The following is an 8,074-nucleotide window of genomic DNA, read 5'->3' as shown; positions in this document are numbered from 1 at the left end:
GTGCACATACGATCCTCTGGTTAGATGTAAAAGTTCTCCAAGTCCCCATCCAGTTCAGGAGCCCAGTTGGCTTCACCCAGTGGATCCCGCACCAGGGCTGCAAGTGGAGCTGCCTGCCAGTCCCCAGCAGCAGCGCCTGCACTTCTCAGCCCTTGGACTGTCAAGGGGACAAGGCGCCAGGGAGCCGGGGGCAGCACCTGTTGAGGCTCAGGCTGCGTGGGAGCCCACTGCAGGGGAGGAGCTCAGACATGGCTGGCTGCAGGTCCGAGCTCTGCCCCGCAGGGAGGCAGGTAAGGCCCAGCCAGAACTTGAGTGCGGAACCAGTGCGCTGGCACTGCTGGGGAACCCAGCGCAACCTCCACAGCTGCCGACCCAGGTGCTAAGCCCCTCACTGCCCTGGGCGGGCCGGCTGCTCCATGTGCGGGGCCTGCCAAGCACGCGCCCGTGCCCTCTGGAACTCACACCGGCCTGTGAGCGCAGCCCCGGTTCCCACCCGCGCTTCTCCCTCCACACCTCCCCGCAAGCAGAGGGAGGAGGCTCCGGCCTCAGCCAGCTCAGAGAGGGGCTCCCATGGTGCGGTGGCGGGCTGAAGGGCTCCTCAAGCACCGCCAGAGTGGAAACTGAGACGAGGAGACACTGAGAGTGAGGGCTGCTAGCACATTGTCACTTCTCAGTGGGAGTTGCAAGATTGTATGCCAAAACTCACAAGACTGTACAGTAAAAATGGTGGTAACTGCATGTCAGTTATACTTTAGTAAAAAGCAGAATAACATCCAGAGCAAGAAAAAGATGTCCCGGTTTGAATGATGGTCATTCTAATTAGGTGCTCTGGTCATTCTAATTAGGAAGAGTTTTTCAAGGAAAGGGATGGAGCAGGAAGTGGGGAAATGGAGAGATAGAATGAAGAGTGGCATGTTTTTCTCTTGAGGGTAGTAGGTATTTATTGAACAAATAATTCCAGAGTACTCATTCTGTGCCAGGCCCTGCTAGGCACTGGAGAAGTACTTATAAATGAAACAAACCCATGTTGGAGCTTAAGACTTCTGTATGAAGATGCAAATGTGCATGCCCGTTAACACAGGGATTCTGCCTTTAGGAATTTATCTGAAGGAAGTAAAGGGTGCCATAAAGTTGTGCATTCACTGATTTTCTGTGAGAAGTTATTTAACAAGATAAAAATTGAAGACAACCTAAACTCTTGACAGTAAGGGGAACTGGTGAATAGATTATAGTGTAATTGATTATGACTTGGGAATATTCGATGATAAAGTTTTTACTACATGTATTTATATGCACAGTGAAAAATTGGGGTTATAGAACTCATTCCATGTGTGTAAAAACAAAAAATCGAAAATACTACATTTTTACCTTTTTTTATATATCTAATGAAGATTCATTTCTTCTTTTTCTTCTTTAATTTTTTTATTTTTTATTTTTTATTTTTTATGTATTTTTTAGATGGAGTCTCGCTCTGTCACCCAGGCTGGAGTGCAATGGTGCAATCTCAGCTCACTGCAACCTCCGCCTCCTGGGTTCAAGCAATTCTCCTTCCTCAGCCTCCTGAGTAGCTGGGATTACAGGTGAGTGCCACCACCCCCAGCTAGTTTTTGTATTTTTAGTAGAGACGGGGTGTCACCATGTTTGTCAGGCTGGTCTCGAACTCCTGACCTCGTGATTCACCCGCCTCAGCCTCCCAAAGTGCTGGGATTACAGGTATGAGCCACCATGCCCGGCCGATTCATTTCTTTTATAATTGGCAATGTGAGTAGTTCCACTTTGGAGAAAAGGTCATCCAAGACAAAAAACAAAATAAACATTAAGCACAATCGGCAAGGAATGAATGTACTTTAATTTCTGGGTGAAATTCTCCCCTGGAAAGGACTTTTTTTTTTTTTTAAGGGTATGCTTGAAATGCTTTTTGTTGGCAAATGTGAGTGAAACTTGTTTTGGAGAAACATGCAGCATTTTGATTGGGGGAGATTTTAAATATCAAGGAACATAATATTTTGTTTAAATATCACCTTGGTCTAAAAACCATTACCCCCTCTCCTGGTCCTCTGTAGAGGGGAAATAGCAGCATTTCATCTATGTATATATTCTTCTTTACTCTTTCTACTCATGGTAAAATAAAAATAAAATAGCCTCCGCTACCTCAATAAAAGAGACATTCTGAACACCGTCCTGTTTATATATTAGAATAAAATGTGATATGCTGCCCATGTTATGTACATAAGATAAAGACAGCAAAGCAGGCTCCAGAGAGCTATTATACTTTGTGTTATATGACACCATAGATAGCTGCAGAGTCCTTGAATATATATTTTAACATCTCCCAAAGAATAATTCAATTTTTAACCATATTGTAAGGACACTGTCCTTGTAAGGTTCATTTAGTCTGCAGAACATCAAGTGTTAGATTATAATCGTGCCTGTTGAGAATAAACATAACAACATTATGAAATAAGATCAAGAAACTGAATATTCCTAAGTAATTACAACTGCAGATTACAACTGCAGAAAACATGGAGGTATTATTACCAGGAGACTTTCAGATGAATACATTGACTTGTACATGAATATGTAACTACATATACAATTATCTTATTAACTGTGGCAAAACACTATAGGCACCACATACATGCCCAGTAGAGATGCCAACTAAAATTTGAAAGCTAGGATTTTGAATTGTTTTGCATTGTTACATTTACTCTTGAATTTTGGGTTCAGATTCTGTTCATTTTTCTGTATCCTAAAGTTATACAGGATAATTGATTGCATGGCATGATCTGTAGTTGGAGCTTCTTTGGCAAAGTTTTATGAAGTCAGATGAAATTGCATGTACATTCAGAGGCATGGTGGTTGAATGTATATATGAAAATTCACAACTGATAAAGCATTACACAGCCGTCCTGGCAGCTAAGGAGAGCTGTACAACAATACTTCTCAGTCTTTCAAAGCGCATGCGTCCTTTTAAGAACTCAAAAATCCCCCAAATTTTCTTTAGTTTATTTTCAAAGTAAAGTATTATGACAAACATAAATCAAACTGATGATCAGAATAACTTTTCTATCCCCTCTTACTTGGATATTTTGATATAACCCTCTTAGGAGGACATCTAACCAGTTGCTCGGTTGGCAAGGGTGGCTTTACAATTTTCATCTTGAAAGATTGAAAAAAAAAAAAAGGACTCACATTGTAGTGAACATTTCACCTTTCTGAGCTGAAGTTAGGATGAGATTACTTCATCTGGAGTGCCTACCATGTGCAAAGTGCTGTCCCAGAAATGACATAGGGAACAGAAGTGCCTGTGCTATTAATCTTCAGCCTAGTGAGCTTATAATTTCATAAAGGGAATAAGACACATGTAATGACAATAATGAGTCACATATAACTGTAATAAAAAGACACACTTAACTATTTTAGATGGACATGGCTGTGATTAAAAAGCATGGTATGACCGTTCCAGAAGGAAAGATCTGTGGATTCAGGACACAGAGACAAAATATCTAGTTCCACCTCTACCTTTCTGGTGGGGAAGGGAGGAGAGGAGAGAATTTAGGAAAGGTTTCATGAAGGAGGTTGCCTTTGAGCTGGACTTTGATGCTTAGAGCATGGAGCTGTTGGGCAGGAAGATGATTTTACAGGGCAAATGTACTTTAAGTAGAAGAGTAGAGGGGATTAAATCTGGAAACATATATAGGCCCTGTGCTAATTGGACCTTGAATGTCAAGCCAAGAAGTGTCACTTTAGCCTGTCATTTGGCTGGGTCACTCAGGGTGATATTCTTGGATGGCACCGTGGTGGATCCAGTGAGTTTCCCTTCATTCAAGAATGCCTTTCATGCTGTATTGGACAAAAAAACATGGATCACTGGAAATCAAAGCCTAAAATGGATGAAGAAATTCTACATGAGTGTGTAGATGGCTATCATTTCAGTTCACGATTTCATGATTTAGAAATGTATGTGCATTTGGCCAGGCCCAGTGGCTCATGCCTGTAATCCCAGCACTTTGGGAGGCCAAGGTGGATGGATCACCTGAGGTCAGCCTGGCCAACATGGTGAAACCCCATCTCTACTAAAATGCAAACATTAGCTGGGCGTGGTGACGTGTGCCTGTAGTCCCAGCTACTCAGGAGGTTGAGGCTTGAGCCTGGGAGGCGGAGGTTACTGTGAGCTGAGATCGCACCACTGCACTCCAGCCTGGGTGATAGAGTGAGATGCTGTCTCCACCTCCCCCCACCACCCCGCCCCTATGTCCCCCCACCAAGAAAAAAAAAAAAAAAAAAAGAAATGTATGTGTATTCACAAACCATTGTCAGAGATTGTGAGCTCAGGAGAGCTGAAGATGTGCCTGATTATGAAAGATGGGCAGAGACAATTTTGTTTTTGAGCAAGGAGAGCATGTCATGCTCTGGCTTCATGCTAGCAGCCCCGATGCTGAGCCCATGTTAGGTTTTTGAAAGCCTTGATAATTGGTGAAGTATGAGTACTATGAAAAATAACCAGTGGCCCTTCTGCAGTTGTAGGTTACTGTGTAGGGCTGGTCATGGTACTTCATCCTCATTTGCTTGTCTGTCTTCACTTTCATTTTCTTTATTTTTCATGAGAGACAACAGTATAATTACTAACGTTTCAGCATCATGATTGACAGAGTTTTCTTATGATGCTCTCTTGGACAAGATGGGGGCACATACAGTGGCTGCAGGGACTGGTGGGCAGAGGGGTGCCTGAGGAGTAATCAGAGGAGCATTGTGGAAGCATTGTGGGGTCATATCCTTTTGGCACCAGGGGCTGCTGTTTTGTCCTCTGCTGTGTTCTGCTAACATTGGTGTCAATGAATGACACCAATGAGTGATTTGTCAGTGAATTATCAAGGAACAATAGTGTAGAAGGAACTCTTAGCTTTTCAGTGATAGTATGGAAACAAGAATGGATTGCAGATATTTTCGGTGACAAGTTAAGGATGGGCTCCACAAGTTTTAAAAAGGATAGAATGATGCATTGAGATCAGCAAGATGATGTTTGAGAAGAATATTTTTATGATCCCACCCATGGGTGCTAAAGCCAGTTACAGATGTCTCGGATTGAGTCAGTGGAGTTTAGGACAACTTATATGGTACCTTGATGTTTTAATTAATGTTGTGGAACTAGAGGGTGATTTATATGTCCATGAGGAGGTCATTCTTAGAATGAGTGGTTAGAAGTATAGCTAAGAGAATGGAAGACTTGCTTTCTTGTGACTCTAGATGATGCAGTTAGAACTGAAGTATTGGCATAGCTCTGGGCACCTTGTTTAGGAGGGACTTCAGGTTCCCTGGTACATGTACTTAGAGGAAAGCTGTTTGGATGGTGGCAGTTTTCAAAAGCTAATCCTACAGTTGGGAGAATCTGAGTTCTTTGACAAGGAGTAGAATAGGTTTTGGGAGGAAGAGAGCATATAGCTCTTTGTAAATACCTGAAAGGTCATCTGGTGGAAGAATTGCCTCCTTCTGCTCTAGGGAGGCAGAGCTTGCCAACAGAGACCCTGCCCAGATGTGTGGTGAATTTTCTGGCCCTAGAACCAGGGGAAACCACTTAGAAGACTATTAAGCATCAGGCAGGTTATAAGGCTACATCTTTACATTCCTTTCAAACTAGTACTTAACTAATTGATTGTTTTTTCAAGATAAAATATCACTTACCTCTAAGGCCATCATTCTTAACGTTTTATAATAATGGATCTAAGGCATATGAAAGTTACATGTCTCACTCTGGGAAAATGCACTTCAGCTAGGGGTTTGTACCCTTGGTTGGCCTATTTGCATATTTTATTTAATCACACACAGTTCTGTATTATTATGAGTTTGAACTTTTATGATCATGTTATATGTTCTGTGAACATGTTTATCTTAGTAGAGGGCCTTGGATTGAAATTTAGATCTGGAAAGAAATTCGTGTTTGTGTTTACTTCGCTGCTATCTTATGGCAGGATGAGGGAGCTGGGGTGAGGGAGATGCGTGAAGCCACATAGGGGGAGGGAAGGAGACAGGAAACATGACTTCCTGTGCATAATTTTGCCTCATGAAATTGAAGAAAGTTTTTAAATTTGCTTTTCCTGTCTTATGTGAACTTCCACGTGTTGTTTTTGGTTTTTTCTATTCTTGTTCTTACACTAGTGTGTTTTCCTTTTGTTCTTCCTGTGTGGTGTATGATTCCATTCATGGGCAGCTTTTCTTCTTTACAGCTTCTGCTTTCTATCTGTGTCCCAGTTCTGCCACTCATGAGCTGTGTGACCTTGGGAATGTTACCTCCTCTGTGCTTTCATTTCCATACCGGGAAGTAGGGGGGGAAAAAAAAAGCAAGGGGATGTGAAGACCTGTCTCTGGAGGCCTGCTATAAATATTAAGTGTCCTAACTTAAATTAAAATTTAATATTAAAGACTTATAATTGTGTAATTTTAATTTAAAGTTAAATTTTAGGCCACATGCTGTGGCTCATGCCTGTAATCCTGGTACTTTGGGAGGCCAAGGTGGGAGGATCACTGGAGGCCAGGAGTTTGAAACCAGTGTGGTCAATATATCAAGACCCTATTTCTACAAAAATAAAAAAATTAGCCAGGTGTGATGAAGCAGTCCCAGCTACTTGGGAGGCTGACCCAGTTGGCTCTCTCGAGCCCAGGAGTTCATGGTTACAGTGAGCTATGAACGTGCTACTGCACTCCAGCCTGGGCAACAGAACGAGATCCTGTTGCAATTTTTTGAACAAATTTATATAACTGCTGAGAAAATACTGGGCCCCTAGCAGGTTCCAGCTTTTTTTCTGTCCCCTTACCAGTGAGTACCACTGGTTATTGTTTACTGTTACTGTTTACTGACAAACTTAAAGAACATTTATGATGTAATTCCTTAAAAATTAAAATACAACTCTTTCTAGCATGACATTGGTTTTATACTTCTCTGTCACTTTCTTGCAATCATGTTACGTGTTGTGGACTTCGATGCTTTTTGTTTGTCTCTGCTGAGCAAAGTTTCTTTCTTTCTCCCAGCTTCAACAGTTCAAACTGAAGAGGGCTCTTGGCTGCATATTTACACTTCTGCCCACAGAAAATTAGAGGCAGTTCCCTTCCGTGGATGGTCTATATTTATGAACTTTCTTGCCCTTCTCGACTTTCCAGGATACCTGTTTCTCAACCCAGAGAGCACAGCACTCTTTTAAACTGCAGTCTTATTGATATGCCTACATGCTTTTTGTATTTGTGCTTACAGAACATGTGTATCTTCAAGGGAAACACTTTTAAAATTGAATAAACAAAGAAACAAGGGTTTGTTGAAAATCCCCTCTGTGTCAGGAAACGAAGACTGGGATCAGGGTATCAGCAACTTGGTTGAGGGCTATACTGGGTCAGACTGCACCAGGGGGTGCTACTGGCTTACTGGAGATAAGGCTGGGACGAGAAGATGGAGAAGGAGAAAAAGCATGAGAGTGCAGAGGAAGAGGACAGTGAGGGAGCCGTGGAAAGAACAGAAGAGCAGTGTGGTAGGGAAATGCAAGCGCACATGCACATGTATGACTGTGTATTTTCCCATGATCATACACACATGGGGAAAGAAATGGAAAGATCCAGATGTTAATGTGTCTTGGGGTATGGGGTAGAAGAGGCAAATTTTAAAAAACGGAACAAAAAGCAGCTTATAAGAAATGATCTTATGTATGTGAAAAAGTTTACCTGCTTATGTATAGATGCGAAAGAAAAGAGAGCTCTAATTTGGAAACACAGGGGGCTTCAGTGACGAGGAGCATGAGGACAGCTGCAAGGTGTCCTTGGGTTGAGTGATGGACTGTCGCGTGTTATATGATTTTGCTTTATAACATAAACCTTTTATTAAATAGAGACAGGGTCTTCCTATGTTGCCAAGGCTGGCCTTGGACTCCTGGCCTCAAGTGATCCTCCCACCTCAGGCTCCCAAAGCATTGGGATTACAGGTGTGAGCTACTGTGCCCAGCCCTCATATTCTTTTTAATATATGAAACAACATGTTAACAATGATGAAGGGAAAACAAGTGGGTGGCCACGTTGCCATGTAACCTGTTTC

This window comes from Rhinopithecus roxellana, chromosome 18 (genome assembly GCF_007565055.1).
Source record: "Rhinopithecus roxellana isolate Shanxi Qingling chromosome 18, ASM756505v1, whole genome shotgun sequence".
NCBI classification, from domain to species: Eukaryota; Metazoa; Chordata; class Mammalia; order Primates; family Cercopithecidae; genus Rhinopithecus; species Rhinopithecus roxellana.
This window is presented reverse-complemented; position numbering follows the sequence as displayed.